This window comes from Lipotes vexillifer, unplaced genomic scaffold, assembly GCF_000442215.2.
Source record: "Lipotes vexillifer unplaced genomic scaffold, Lipotes_vexillifer_v1.1 scaffold418, whole genome shotgun sequence".
Classification (NCBI taxonomy): Eukaryota; Metazoa; Chordata; class Mammalia; order Artiodactyla; family Lipotidae; genus Lipotes; species Lipotes vexillifer.
The window spans coordinates 4459769-4475474 of record NW_006798629.1 but is presented as its reverse complement, the minus strand read 5'-3'; the positions used below and the strand labels follow the sequence as shown (position 1 = coordinate 4475474).

The following is a 15706-nucleotide window of genomic DNA, read 5'->3' as shown; positions in this document are numbered from 1 at the left end:
CCTGCTGGACAGAAATGGTGAGAACTGCATTCCCGTAGTTAATTCTATGCAGGGCCATGTTGGCTGCCCAAGGTCTTCTCTTTGGGAGGCTATCCCTTGTCCATTATTTTCCTTGGCTTTATCCGATAAGCAATGTGGTATTGGGGTTAAGAGTAAAGGCTTTGGAGTCAGAATGCTTGGGTTCTAATAACTGGCTTTTCTACTTTCTAATTGTCTGAACTTGGGCAAATTTCTTAAACTCTTTGCGCTTCAGTCTCCTCAGATGTAAAATGGGGTTAATAATAGTCCTCGTCTTTTAGGATTAGTAAGCAGGTAAAGAGGGAATGAATGCATGCAAAATGCTTAGAACATTGCTTCACATACATCAAGTGCTCAAGACATGTTATGATGATTTCAGGTGGGCCTTGGGGACGATGATCTTTCTGAGGGTTTCTTTGGCAATAGAGCTTCCTTCATTGTTTAGTGGACTTCTGGCCTAATTGCTTCTGGTAAGTTCCACAGTCAGATGTCTGCTAGTCAGAGATCAGATTCATAGTCCTTGAGCTTGGAAAGTATATTTTTTGAGCCTAGGTATTAGCTTATGTGGAACTGGGCATAATTTTCTATCCTATTTGTGCAGAAACAAAAGTATCTCAGATCATTTCACTAATGTGTATGACTACCTAGATCTTGTTTCTTTTCTTTCTCTTGAACCAAAGCTTCCACTAAGAGTAGCCATTGTGAGCTATGTCCATAGTGGATATTTGCCCAACATTATGTCAACCATCAGGCAAAGCTGGAAGGGTAAACCCCCAGTCTCCAGTGCTCAGCCACTCTGCTCTATTGAGGTTGGTGTTGTCTTAGCTGACTGTACATTTGTGGGCCTTATATTGTCTTTATCTTTTCTTAGCCAGGTTGACAGAGGCAGTTCATAGACAGATGAATGCCTCATGACAACATGTCAACCACCCACAAAATAGGCATCTGTTCTGTTCGTGGCATCATACCAGCCACCATCCCCTTCCATTGCCATGACTCCAAGTCCAGCTCAAGTTTGAGCTGCTCTATAAGACTTTTCTTTTATAAAGATCTATGGGGAGAAAATGTGAAGACAGACCTAGACATTTATGGAAAGGCTTTATTTTGTACCTATTTTCATGTATCACCCAGACAAAACATGAATTCTACTTTCCCCCATTTTCATATAAAACTACATACACCACACTGTACATGTAAAACAAATTTGGAAAGGAGCCTCAAGCTGGCCTCTGAAATTGTGTAAGCAATTATCACATTTTTGTGCGCAAATGCAGTAATTATATGTGTAATTTGGCAGCTGGGTTTGAAAATTTGGCCTTAAGTGGAACATAGACAGGAAAAATAAATGTTGGAAAATGCCAATATTTTATAAAGATTTTGAATCAAATAATGGTGAAATTATTGCAAGCCATCTTAATTTTTAATTATAATGATCATTACACAATATACAATAATTTTTTTGAGGAAGAAAAGAACTATAGATCAGTTGCCCATCGTTTTTGTCAGAAAAAAATGCCTCAATTCTTAGGGAAGATAACTGTATTTTTCAGAGGTTATGGTACATATTTCAAAGGCTTTTTTTTCTTATGAAGAAAAGATAGTGATTGCCTACTAGTTCGAGTTCTATGACATATTTTACTCTAAGAAGAAAAGGACTCTTTGTACTGATTACTTTAGAGGAAAAGTAGTATTAACTCTGTGCTTTATTTGAGCTAGTAATCTTAAATTAGGCAAAGCTTTCTTTTTAAGCATTTAAGTTTTGGAATATGAGATTATAGTCCAAATGAAGAGTAATTTAGATATCTTTGATCTAGATTTAAGTTGAAATTTTATAGTAAAATCATAGTTTTTATATTGTCATCGAGATTGAATCTAGTGCATGTGGCTCTTTCATGTGGTTATGAGTGCTGGTGACTTGGAGATGATGTAAGGAAGAGAATGGAGCAATGTTATCTTTTCTGGTTAGTAGGGTAATGGAGAGGTTAACTCTGAAGGCTCTGGAGCCGGCCAACCTGGATTCCAGTCCTGGCTCTACCACTCTGTTAGCCCTGTGACCTTGAGCCAGTTACTTAATCCTTAGCCTCTCTGCATCTTAGTCTCCTCACCTGGTAAAATGGGAGTTGTAACATGCCCACCAAATAGAGCCATTACCAGGGCAGAAGGAGATAGTCATACATGGTAGAGTGTCTGACACTGGTAAGCCTCAAACATGATAACCATTTTTGGTTTTGATCATCATCTGTGGCTCAGTGTTGAACTCCAGTCATGACTAAGTGAGAAGGAAGGCTCTTCCAGCTCAGAAATGCAACGTGAGGGCAAGAGACAGTCAGTGTATACAGAAAAGTCCATGGGAAGTCCAGGTTCTCCATGGTGAGGCAATGTCCCCAACAGCATGATGAAGGAAGCCCACGGTGTGGGCAGAGCTCAGTTATGGGACTTTATTTCGACTCTGTAGCAAACTATTGAGAGTCTGCTAGGACTGTGCTAAACTAGGGGATAGAGGAAGATGAATAAAGTCTCTCTATCAAGGAGCCTGCAATCTACAGAGGGAATGATAAGTGCCTGCATGACTATAATTCATGATGCAACACAGTCAGTGCCAGGGCAAATAAACAAACAAGATGCTCTGGGCATTAAAAAAAAAAAGGAGAGAGAACATTCAGGTAAGTTTTTTCCCCCTTCGTCTAAAATCATGCAAATCTTCTTAGAATAGGTAACTTTTGAGGCAGGTATTGAAGTTTGTGGAGATTTTGGTTAAGCAGACATAATACGGCTGGAGATGAATCCAGTGAAGAAAAGAACATAAACGAGGCAGAGAAGAGGGAAGAAGGGGGCACCCAAGAACACCTGGGACATCCAGCATGGTGGGGGGTCATGGAAATAGACCGTTAAAGGAGGCTTGGCTGGATTTGGAGATGCTTTGAATGATATGGTGAGAAGTTTGGCCTTAATTTAGTATCCAACAGGCAGCTCTGAAAGAGCAAGGTCTTGAACAGATCTGATGTGCATCAGAGAATCACTTGAAGGTTTTGTTAAAACACATATTCCTGACCCCCTACCCAAAGATTCTGATTCAGTAGGTCTGGGATGGAGCCTTAGAATTTGCATTTCCAATGATCTCACATGTCACACTGATGTGGTGGGTTCACAGAACACGCTGAATAGCCCTGACATAGGGCACATGGCCTTCCAAAATGTTTTATTTGCAGGTCCCTATTAGCAAAAAAATAATCCAGTATACATCCTCACTATATGTATATTTATTTATTTCCAAATTATAGACAAACTACTGTGTCAGTACTTGTTATGCATATTATAAAGTCTATACCATTATAACCCAAAGAGGCTGAGCTCATGATGAAATAAGCAATTATTGTTTTATTTTTATTTTAATTAATAATGGCACAAAAGTCTTTTTGCTCTCACTGAAATTACTGTTAAATTTGAATATGCTTCATTGTTTTCTGAAACTCAAAACTTTTCTGATACAACTATTTAAATGTCTTTCTTAATTCACTTTTTTTCAGTACTTTGTTGTAGTGTTTTTTTTTGTTTGTTTGTTTTTGTTTTTGTTTTTGTTTTTGCAGTAGGCGCGCCTCTCACTGTTGTGGCCTCTCCCGTTGCGGAGCACCGGACGCGCAGGCTCTGCGGCCATGGCCCGCGGGCCCAGCCGCTTCGCGGCATGTGGGATCTTCCCGGACCGTGGCATGAACCCGTGTCCCCTGCATTGGCAGGCGGACTCTCAACCACTGCGCCACCAAGGAAGCCCTGTTGTAGTGGTTTTTGCAATTGAGGACTATATCTCACAAAGGCACATAAATCCAAAGGGAAAAATTTCCTATATTGGCTGTTTTAAATAAATTCCATTCACCAATTATGGAAAGGCTTTTCTTAAAATGTGGCTAGTAGGTTTTCATCTTCTCTGATGTCAATCAGTTGTTCTTGCAAAGCAATAAATAGGTTTTACCATTTTTCATTGTTATCAAAATTCCACTGAAATTCTTTGTTTGGAAGAGTTAAAATTGGTTACAAAAATCTTATTTCCAAGGTTTTAGAATGTGCTGATATGAGATTTTAAAAAAATAGATGATATATTTATTAGTCTAGTTTTGTATCCAAATTACATAACAATGGACATCTTTCTAATATCCTTTTCCAGTGTGCTCTGTCAGTAGCCTGAGTTTCTCTCTTTTTTTCTTTTTCAGAAGAAAAGGTAGTTCCTTCTTATTTACTATTGAAACATTACTTCCACCTTGAAGGGACAGATTGTGTTATTAATGTTATTGTTATTGTCATTTAAAAAATACTTGATAGGTAGCATGTTATTGATAGCCTGCTTGTCATCATAGAGAAGCTTAGCATGTCTGGAACACTTGTCTTTCTGTAAATATATGTTTTTAGCCCTTTTGAGTAAATCTCATAAGCAAATCTCTGTGTTGTAGAAAATATGTTCCTGGTTACTTCCCATTTCAATTTGTTCCTAAAGAGTCAAACATATTTTAAAGATTAAAAAAAGTAAACAAATTTACCACACTGATGGTGTTCTGTGCTTGCCTGTGTAGAGCAGAGCAGGGTGAATGAATGTCACATATGATCTGCCTCAGTAATCTTAGCCAAAATCCTTTAAAACAGTTGGTAAAAGGAGTGGCCCCATTACTTACACAGCTTTACCATTAAAGAAGTAATTTACTGTTGAGAATATATCTCATGTCTATATTTTACCTTTGACGGTTTGAAAAAAAAAGAAATTCTTCATGTATTTTATTACTGAAACACAACCAAGCAAAAACCATATGCTGAGACTTGGTAAAATAGAAATAGGGATACTTTCATTATATATCAAACATAACACTGTGTAATTTGTCCCAATTCTTGATTTAAAAATAATTTCCAGGCTGCTGGTGGCCTGAAGGTAGCGACGTGGGCTCTGAGCTCCGAGGACCATGCTGTGTGAGCAGCGGCTAGAGGAGGTGCAGGGTCCATAAGTGGCTGGAGTTTGCGGGGCCGGGCCCTCAGAAGACCTCAGGGTGCCAGCAATGGGGGAGGATGAGCTCTACCGGATAGCTTATGGGGTTTCACAGAGGACTCAGTAGATGATGAGGACCAAGGGGACCAGTCAGACACAGAGGATGCAGTAGACTCTGACTTTGACGTGGAGAAGGGGACTGAATGCTCCGGTGATGGAGAATAGCCGAGAAGGAAGCATGGAGCTGCCATGAAGGAGGATAAGAAGGGCTTCCCTGGTGGCACAGTGGTTAAGAATCCGCTTGCCAAGGCAGGGGACACGGGTTCAAGCCCTGGTCCAGGAATATCCCACATGTCGCGGAGGAACTAAGCCCATGCGCCACAACTACTGAGCCTGTGCTCTAGAGCCCGTGTGCCACAAATACTGAGCCCGTGAGCCACAACTACTGAGCCATGTGCCACAAATACTGAAGCCCGTGCGCCTAGAGCCTGTGCTCCACAACAAGAGAAGCCACTGTAATGAGAAACCCGTGCATCGCAACGAAGAGTAGCCCCTGCTCGCTGCAACTAGAGAAAGCCCACTTGCAGCAACGAAGACCAAACACAGCCAAAAATAAATAAATACATTTATAAAAAAACAAAAAAAGGAGGATAAGGAGCCTCTCAACAGCTTGAGGCCTCAAAATGTCAGCAGCACCTGGGCTGGTAGCGCTCAGAAAAGCCGAGAAGAGAAGGCACTGCTCCTGCCAGAGCTACAGGACAGTGCCTCTGGCCGTGGTAAGTTCCTGCGTCCATCTACAGCTGTGCACACACCACATTCCTTCAGGTACAGGAGAAGCAGGGCCGGCCACGGGGGCGAGAGGGGCCCCACTGGGAGTGGAGGAGCTGCTCGGGGAGGCCAAAATCACAGAGGAGCTTGACTGACATTCACTGGAGTCACATGAGTGGCCCGAGGCTGACGGAAAGAAGCAGGTTCCCAAGAGGTGGAAGTGCCCGTGGTCTGTCGCCACCTCCCATTCAGTGACAGTGCCACTTGTTGGGGAGCCAAGCCCTAAAGAAAAGGACTCGATCCTGCTCCCACAGCTTCTGCAGGGACTCCCAGCGCTGGCCCTGGACCCGTCCTCCCTCCTGCTGGCAGTCCACGTGCCTCCATCACTTTTAGGGATGAGGGTACAGTTGAGGAATGGTTTCTCCAAGGGCGGTCCCCAAAGGTCCCTGCTGGAGAGATCTGCCCAGGACCCTGTTACAAACATCCGCTACGTCACTGCTCCAGCTTCAAGATCATCCCTGAGGCCTACAAAAGGTACATCACTGTCCATGGGCTTCTGCCCACTGCCTCAGCCCTGGGAACCTGGTCCATCACCTCCTGCGCCCCTCTAAGGCTCTGGGCCCTGAGCCATGCGCCAGAAAATTGTCATCAAATGAAGCGATGTCTTATCCTCAGAAACCTCTTTCCTGCTCTGACTTGGGGCTCTTAATGTCTCCCCGCACCCCCTCACCTTCCGCTTCTCCTGTCATCGCTGATTTTTGTCCAGCCCTTTCCTGTATTTCTTTCCCCATCTTTTCCCTTAGTTCCTACTGGTTTTGTTTGTGTTTTTTAATCTAATGAAATAGAAAGATGAAAAAACAAAATTTCAGCAATGTTTTCCATGCATCTTATCAAAATGGGTTCAGATTCCACTGAAAATCTTTGTTTGGAAGAGTTTTAATCTGGTTCAAAAGTCCTGTATTTTCTGACAAAGGTGTCCATGTTGGTTTGTACCATATCATTTTGTATGTATTATTTCAGCACTCACCAAAGCAAAAGAAAAAAGGATATCTGTAATTGCACATAGCCTTTTGTTTCTCACTGTTAAAAGGGAATTACATGTTTCCTGAAATTTTGTAAGACAGTGGATTGAGTAATGCCTAATTTAAACATCTTTCCAAAAATTGCAGCGGCTTGTCTCTTTGTTTCGGATGCTTATTTTAAAAAATGTCTTTTGAATTGTGACTGGTTCGAATTATCATTAACTTTTACTTCAAAGCACAATTCTACATATGCATACCCAAGTCATTAACCAATATGTCAAGATACTATACACACACACACATATACATGTACATACACATATATATATACACATATATATAGGATGAAGTTCACTGTTAATGAAAATAAATGTAAATCTATGTTTTAAATGGTCTTCTGGATAGCTTTGAATTTTTTTAGCCACTCTCTTGTCACTGATTTTATATTATAATGTGTTAGATGAAAAATCTGTACTGGGGTAAATGTGTTAATGCTGTCATTTTCTTGTTCATTTGAGCTTGCAAAATTGGTATTCTTGTCCATAGATGGCTTCTTTGCAGGAATTTTTAAGCCAGGTGTCCATTTCCCAGAGTTAGTTAAAACTCAGTTATATAGTTTGTAACCTCACTGTTACCTGGGTATACCTAAACTGTAAAGCACTAAATAGGCAAGAGTGGCAACAGGGTCCTGGTCATCTGCTCTGTGTTTAGGTGTCTCATGTATGTTATGTGCCCTTGACATTCTTACATATAGACCAGGGAAAGACAGCAGTATGAGTCTATCTATATGAGATGTAATAAAGCTTATGTAATTTAAAAATTTTTTATATCTATATATTATATATATATACACACATACATACACACACATAATAAATATATGTTTCTGCAAACCCCCAAAATCATCTTGTTCATTACCTGGACCTGCACACTCCTACTTTGGAGACCACTGTCTGGGAGAATGAATCAGTTGGTGGAAGTACAGACAGGCTAGAGCAGAGGGAGATGGGAGGCTAGGATAAGAGACAAATGCAGTTTTCCAGGAACACCTAAGAAATAAAAGCCGTGTCTGATCTCAAGGAGCTTTCAATGACATAAAGAGATGGAACATAGTCTCATGACACAATTTCAGGACAATTAACAAAGCAGAGAATCATTACTTTGGACAGGACTGTAAATTCAAGAGTATGAGGAAGGAAGGAGCCTTGCTTTCCCCATGGAGTCCTTGCTTCCTGATGCACGAACTTGTAACGGAGGGATTCATTGCCGTTGACTACGTCAGCTTCCTCCAGGCAAATAACTCTGAGGGGAACATACAGTAGTTAGGTCCCAAACATTTTAGTATGAATGAGTTTTAAGATATTTTCACACTTTTCAGGGTTGTTGTGAGGACTAAATGTCCACCACCATGCCTGGCACATCGTATGCACTCAGTAATGAGTAGTCATTATTAATGCAGAATCAGCATGAGGGCCTTGCATGTGGGGCGGGAACAACCCTGTGCATGTCTATGAGGGGGTGTGTGGTGGATAAAGACAGGCTGAATCTACTTTAGGATATTATGTAGTTGTGTGAGAATGGGTAAAATGAATAAAGTACACCTTAGGTATGCATGTGCCCCATCTAGGGGCACTGAAAAAAAATGATTAGTATGCTTATGGAAATGGTGATGTCAGAAGTGAGCCTAAGTGCGGGAAGGGAGTTTTGGAAGTTAAGTTTTGAGCTGAGAGGTGGCCAGTGAGGTTTGGTGAAATTAGGAGAGGAAGAAGAATAGGAAAACTTCCAGATGTGGGAGTTTTAACATCAAAAGGCAGGTCACGTATAAAAACCTGAACTTCTCTAGTTTCTGTGTTTTTGGAGCTAAATTCCACACTTGCAAACAAACTACTCATTTATTTATTTTCTAAACTTTTATTAAATGCCTATAGGTGCTAGGCACTGTTCTAGCTACTGGGAATACTGCATCAGACAAAAGAAACCAAGTCAGTGATCTCATGTGGTTTCCATTTCACAGTGGGAGATAGACATAGAGATAGCTGACTACAAGCAGTGAAGAGAATATAGCAGGATCAGGGTTAGGAGTATAGCTCTGTGTGTGTGTGTGTGTGTGTGTGTGTGTGTGTGTGTGTATGTGTGTGTGTGTGAGCGCGCGTGTATGCATATCTTAGATTCCCTAGGACACAGAACCTGAGACAAAGCTTACATCCTAATACTTTTGGGAGGTGCAATCTCAGAGCAGTAAAGGTGAGGGAGAAAGGAATGCAAAGCAGAGCAATCAGGAAACCAAATAAAAGGTGGTGCATTTTTTCACTGGTCACAGCCTCAGAAGAAACAGGTGGGTCACTCAGGACATTCCCAGAGAGTCCATATGGAGCTTCCTACTTGGGGGAACGATCGAGAGAAGGAGAGAAACTTATGTTGATTTCCTTCTATTTCTGGTCTCTCACTGATCAAATTCACTTCTGGTTTGTGTTATCTGGCCTCTCTGGGCAACTACTGGGGTGGCTGGAATCTTCATGTGTCCAGCTGGGTTGACCCCGGATTCAGGAGCTGCCAAGGGCTGACTCTCTCCCAGAAGGAAGAGTTGAATCAGCCAGCAAAGGTAAGAGATGACATCAGGGTTTTGATCACATGCACTGTATTTACTGGGGCTCCTCCACCTGGGAAGCAGGGCAAACTGGTGATGCCTGGGGACAGGTGGAACAGAAAAAGTCTGCAGAGGCACATAAATTGGATCCAGTCCATGAGCTCTTTTATGTATGATGGCCAAACCTCCCCAATAAGGTACTGTTCGAGCAGAGCTCGGAAGCAAGTGAGAGAGCCAACCACGTGGATATCTTGCAGTAATTGATTCTAGGCAGAGGGCATATCAAGTGCAAAGATCTTCTTCAGGCAGGAGCAGAAGGTGAAGGGCAGGAGGAAGCCAGACTGGCTAGACGGGAATAATTGAGGGCAAATGGTGGGGATGAGCTCAGAAAGCTTTAAATTTCAATCTACTTATACGGAATGAATCTAAAATATATAAATTAGTTGAACATATTATGCATTATCGGTGAAATGCATAATTAGTGGACAGCCCTCAGCGGAGGGCTTTCCAAACCTTGGTCGGTCTTTGGCTTTTACTCTCAGTGAGATGGAAGCCAAGGAGTGACGGGATGTGACTTACATTTTAAAAGGATCTTCTGCCTTCTGGTGGAGAATAGATTATAGAGGGGTGAAGGAGGAAGCTGGAAAACCAGCTTGGAGACGCTTATATCAGGCAGCGACTGTGGAGGTGCTGAGATGCTGGATTCCAGCTATGTAAAATTAGGACTGTCGGGGTTTGCTCAGGGTTGGATGTGGGGTGTCAAAGAAAGAGAAATCAAAGATGATTCTAAGAGTTTTGGCCTGAGCAACTGGAAAAGAGAATGAGTCTCAAAAAGACCAAGTTCATTTCTTTTGGTGGGACTTACCTATTTTGCCAATAAGAAGCTGTCTCTGACAAACGTATGGATGCCAAGGGGGGAAGGGAGGGTGGGATGAATTGGGAGATTGGGATTGACATATTACACTACTATGTATAAAATAGATAACTAATGAGAACCTACTGTATAGCACAGGGAACTCTATTCAATGCTCTGTGGTGACCTAAATGGGAAGGAAATCCAAAAAAGAGGGGATATATGTATGCGTATAACTGAGTCACTTTGCTGTACAGCAGAAAGTGACACAACATTGTACAGAAACTATACTCCAATGGAAATTAATAAAAAAAAAAGAAGCTGTCCCTGAGCAGGATTCTCTATTGTAAAATATTGCAAGTCGAGTTCACCGACAATGCATAATATGTTCAACTAATTTATATATTTTAGATTCATTCTGTATAAGTAGATTGAAATTTAAAATTTCCATCATGTATTAAGTCTGGTTATAGTGTCTCTATTAAGGAAAAAAGGCTTAATTAGCCCTAGAAGTAATAAGTTGCCTAAGTGGCGTGTTCGCGTGCGTTGGGGGAGGGGTGGTGAAATGTATTTATTTTTAGTATTCCTCCAGTGAAAGGCAGGCTGGAACTCCCCATACAATGTTTCAGATTGCTGTTGCATGTTGTCATGTCGGTTTCATTGTTATTGATGCTCAGCTCTCTGAGAATATCTCTGGCTCATGCAAAAGGGCCTGAAATATTTCAATGATTTATGAAACAAAGAGGTTTCCTCAATGTCTGTGAAGCAACGCTGACGGCTTTAGCGAATGCAGCAGTAAGCATTTATTACAGCACCAGCAATGCAGTTACCTGGCTGCTTTCTGTTCCATTAACAAGTTGTGAAAAAGTCTTGTTGGAGCTTTTAGCCATAAAACATCTTAGAGTGTTATCTGTTTTTCGAAGATTAATTCCATCTGAAATAGTGAAGCAAACGATAAACAGCTTAAAGGAGACCAGAGAAATAGATCATGTTACAGTTGAGGGCAATAATATCGTTCCTCACTTCAGAAAACTTTTCAGGAGAGAGAAATCTGATAAGAAAAATGGGTTGGGCCATGTTTATTGGATGAAACCTGTTAGGCTATTCCTGCCAAGGTGTGTTAAAGGGGAGGGAATAAATAGTTACAGGTAAAAAATGAAAGATAAGATGTAGAAAATTTTGTTTAAAAATATTTTTGGTTCATACAATGATTTGAACACCCCCATACTCTAAATATTTATTTATTTATGTTCAACTTGTGGTTTCTGAACAGATTGGGCTCAAACCCAAATGAGTCCTGGGGCCTAGCACAGAAGCATTCAGATGAGGTCTAGTTGGCAGAAGTTTTACTTGGGACAAAGATTTTAGTTGAAAAGGGGGAAATGTGTTCTAAATTCTTATTGATAGAGGTCAAAGCACATTGCTGTTGGCAATGCCAAGAAGAAGGTAGGATCACATCTGTAACTCATCACTACTGAGCAGGAGAAACTGATCCAGGTTTTGGTACAGCTCAAGACACACTCTGAATGATTAGCAAACACTGAGGACCCAGCTTTTGCCCAGTGGAAAGACACACTTGATGACAAATAACTCTCCTTAGAGTTTTAGACAGGCACAGAGAATGATATGCTATTTACCCAGGAGGTAGTGGCATATGACATTTACCACCCCAAGGAGTTGTTGCAGATGGAAAATATGATCAATTCCAGAGGAGTCTTCAGACTACAGATGATACACTCATGGAAGTTTGAGTGCTTCTGCAACATCCCAGAATCTGTGGACTTTGATGTCATTTACTAGTCATCCTTTGATTATGAGCCTGATGTGCCATTCGTTACACCTTAACATAATATCTTTTATGTTCCAATTTCAGGGAAACATGAGATAATAAAGTAGTCATGCATTTATTTATTCATTTAGTCAACATTTATTCAGCACCTGTTTGTAGGGGATTAGGCTAGGCAGTGATTAATAAGAAATGAAAGGCACTTTTTTCTTATAAAGATTGCTATTATCTGGTAAATAATAATAGCAATTATTACTATCCTTCCCCAGACTACATAAATCCTTGTTGAAATGGGATGACATTAACAGTAGCAACACAGATTTCTCTGACTCTCATCTATAATTTCAGGACCTCTGCTTCTGGGAAAGATTCCAGCATTTATTTCTGGGAGCCCCATTTTTTCCCCCTGCTGCTCTGGCTTCCTTCTGTGTAGGCCTCCAGTTATGGGGCACTTCCCTGCCTCTGGGGCCCGGGGCTGAGCTGCTCTCCATGGGATCTACCTCTTCTTCTGAGCATCACTGCTGCAGATGCTTGGGATTCCTTTGGTGGCAACTGTGCATAGTGCTTTTTGGAGTTCTCAGGATGCCAGAGCCACACTGTATTCCTGGCAGAAGTAGATAATATATGTCTCTCCCAATTTGGGGTCACATGATGAAGCAGGGCTATTTGTGCCAACTGTCTTACAGAGCTCTACTGCCCCAGTTCTTCCTGTTTTTATTCATAGCTTCTCCTTCAAGATTCTTCCTCTGTCCTCTCTCCTCTCCATCCCCCATTGCCACAAAGTTCATTGGGGCTGGGGCTGGAGGGCAGTGAGGGCAGGGCGGACAAATCCAAGCGACACTTCGTAACTCAGAATTGTGCCGTCTTCCAATAACCACTGTTATTAGACCAGCTTTTATATCTGATGCCTTTTCCCCATAGGGTAGGATTCTCTTAGTTCTTGTTGTAAAGAGACTTGTAGTTGGCCCGGTTTATCAGGCCTGTGGGCACGCTCAAACATCATAGGCTGAAGTCTGTTAATCATTTACATTTGAATCTCATCACAAAGCATTTTCAGAGACAGTGTCTCATTTTTCTCACCACAGCCCAGGGTCATACAGCTTTGACTTTCCGTGCAGACTCCATAGTGTCGCATCCACATCTCTTTACTCTCTGGCCTCCACATATCTCTGTTAATTTCCTCTCTTCACCTCTCCACCTGTCCACGTGAAAGCTATGTGCCAGTTATAGAGGGAGAATCACGTGCAATTTTCTGAATTCCCCACCCTCCCTTTTACCTTTGTGACTTTACAATGTGTCTTACATTGGGTTCCCTGGAAACAGGCTCTGAGATGGAGAACTGCATAGGGAGTGCTCTTGGGAGATTCACTCACAAAGAAGTGAGGAAAGCAGGATGGGGCATTGGGAGAAGCTGATGTGCAGTGTGGTTGCAACTGAGGTTTCAGACAGTCCTACAGAGAATGTAACCCTGGGCAAGACAGTTCTCTGAGGCTGAGGGCAATTGCCAGTGAGGAACGAAGATGTGAGCAGCCAGCATTTGATATGACCAGCAGCTGCGGGAATGGGTGAGTCAGCCCTGAAGAAGGGCACAGGTGGAATACCAAAGTATCCATTATACATACTTTCCTTCCACTTTAGTGTTCTTACCCAGCTTAATTGCTCAAAATCATGCCATATTTTAGTTGCTTTTATGTTTAAGTCATTTTTTGTCTTATACAACTAATTTTTCTTGGACTTTCTAATTGATATTTTGCCCCTCCCCACCATAACAAAATAAACATATGTTTTAATCTAACTGCTAAGCTCAACTTGCTTCTCTATTTAAAAATGAGTGGGGACTTCCCTGGTGGCGCAGTGGTTAAGAATCCACCTGCCAACGCAGGGGACATGGGTTAGAGCCTTGGTCCGGGAAGATCCCACACGCCACGGAGCAACTAAGCCCATGCGCCACAACTACTGAACCTGAGCTCTAGAGCCCGCAAGCCACAACTGCTGAGTCCGCGTGCTGCAACTACTGAAGCCCGCGCACCTGGAGCCCGTGCTCCGCAACAAGAGAAGCCAGGCAATGAGAAACCCGCGCGCCGCAGCAAAGAGTAGGCCCCGCTTGCTGCAACTGGAGAAAGCCCGCACGCAGCAACGAAGACCCAACGCAGCCAAAAATAAATAAAATAAAAAAAAAAGAGAGTGGAATGGCATTGACAAAAGAATGGGTAAAGAAGATGTGATACATATATACAATCGAATATTACTCAGTCTTAAAATGAATGAAATAATGCCGTTTGCAGCAACATGGATGGACCTAAAGATGATCATTCTAAGTGAAGTAAGTCAGACAGAGAAAGACAAACATATGATATCACTTTTATGTGGAATCTAATTTAAAAAAATAATACAAATGAACTTACTTCCAAAACAGAAACAGACACATATTTCGAAGACAAACTTATGGTTACCAGAGGGGAAACATGGTGGGGAGAGGGATAAATTAGGACCTTTGAATTAACATATACACACTACTGTATATAAAAGAGATAACCAACAAGGACCTACTGTATAGCACAGGGAACTCAATATTCTGTAATAACCTATATGGGTAAAGAATCTGAAAAAGAATGAATATATGTATATGTATAACTGAATCACTTTGCTGTACACCTGAAACAAACACAACATTGTAAATCAACTATACTCCAACAAAAGTTTTTTAAAAAATGAATGGAATGGGATACACTTTTTCTTTTTAAAAAAAAAAAAATTACTTATTTATTTGGCTGCGTCGGGTCTTAGTTGCGTCACACAGGATCTTTGTTGTTGCATGCGGGCTCTTTGTTGTAGCATGTGGGATCTTTTAGTTGCAGCATGTGGGATCTAGTTCCCTGAACAGGAACCAAACCTGGGGCCCCTGCATTGGGAGCTTGGAGTCGTAGCCACTGGACCACCAGGGAAATCCCTATACCTTTTTCTTAGACATAATTTTCTTGGATTCCCTCACCTCCTATTCTATTTTGGAACAATTGTTTCCTAGTTCTGTTGCACAGCTTTCCTCCTGGGATATGTTTTCATTGAACTCCTGCTTTAGAAATAATATTTCTTTTTTTTGGCCATGCCACGCAGCATGCGGGATCTTCCCCGACCAGGGATTGAACCCGTGCCCCCTGTATTGGGAGTGCGGAGTCTTAACCACTGCACTGCCAGGCAAGTCCTAGAAATAATATTTCTTAGATTCCATGTCTTCCTCGTATTTCTGTTTACAGCCTCAAGTTACTTTTTACAAAGGATTAGTGGAGATAAACTTTTTGTCTAAAAATGCAGGATTTTTCTATGAAATAGAATTTTTGGTTCAAAATAATTTCTACTCATAACTTAAAAGGATGATTCCATTATCTTCTAGCAGCTAATGTTGCTGATGAGAAATCTGATGTCTCTATGATTCTCCTTCCTTCGCAGGTAACCTGTTCTTCTTTGGTGGCCAATTTTGGATCTTTGTATTATCTTCAGTAGTCTGAAATCTCATTAAGGTATCACTAAGGATGAGTCTTCCTAAATTCATCCTGTTAGGCGCTTTGTGGTTGCCTTCAATCTCATAGGCTCTGTCTTTTCTCAGCTCAGGAAATTTGTCTCCAACTATTTTTTCACTTCATTTTCTGAGTTTCTTCTTGTATCTTGTTCATGAATCTCTTCAATTGATCCCCCCCCCCTGCTATAT

The 15706-nt window shown here is 41.5% G+C and overlaps 1 pseudogene; it reads left to right on the top strand.

Moving 5' to 3' along the window:
* LOC103087261 (vacuolar protein sorting-associated protein 72 homolog) overlaps nt 1-15451 on the top strand; it is a 23630-nt pseudogene extending 8179 nt beyond the window's left edge.
* Nucleotides 15452-15706: the final 255 nt, after the last annotated feature.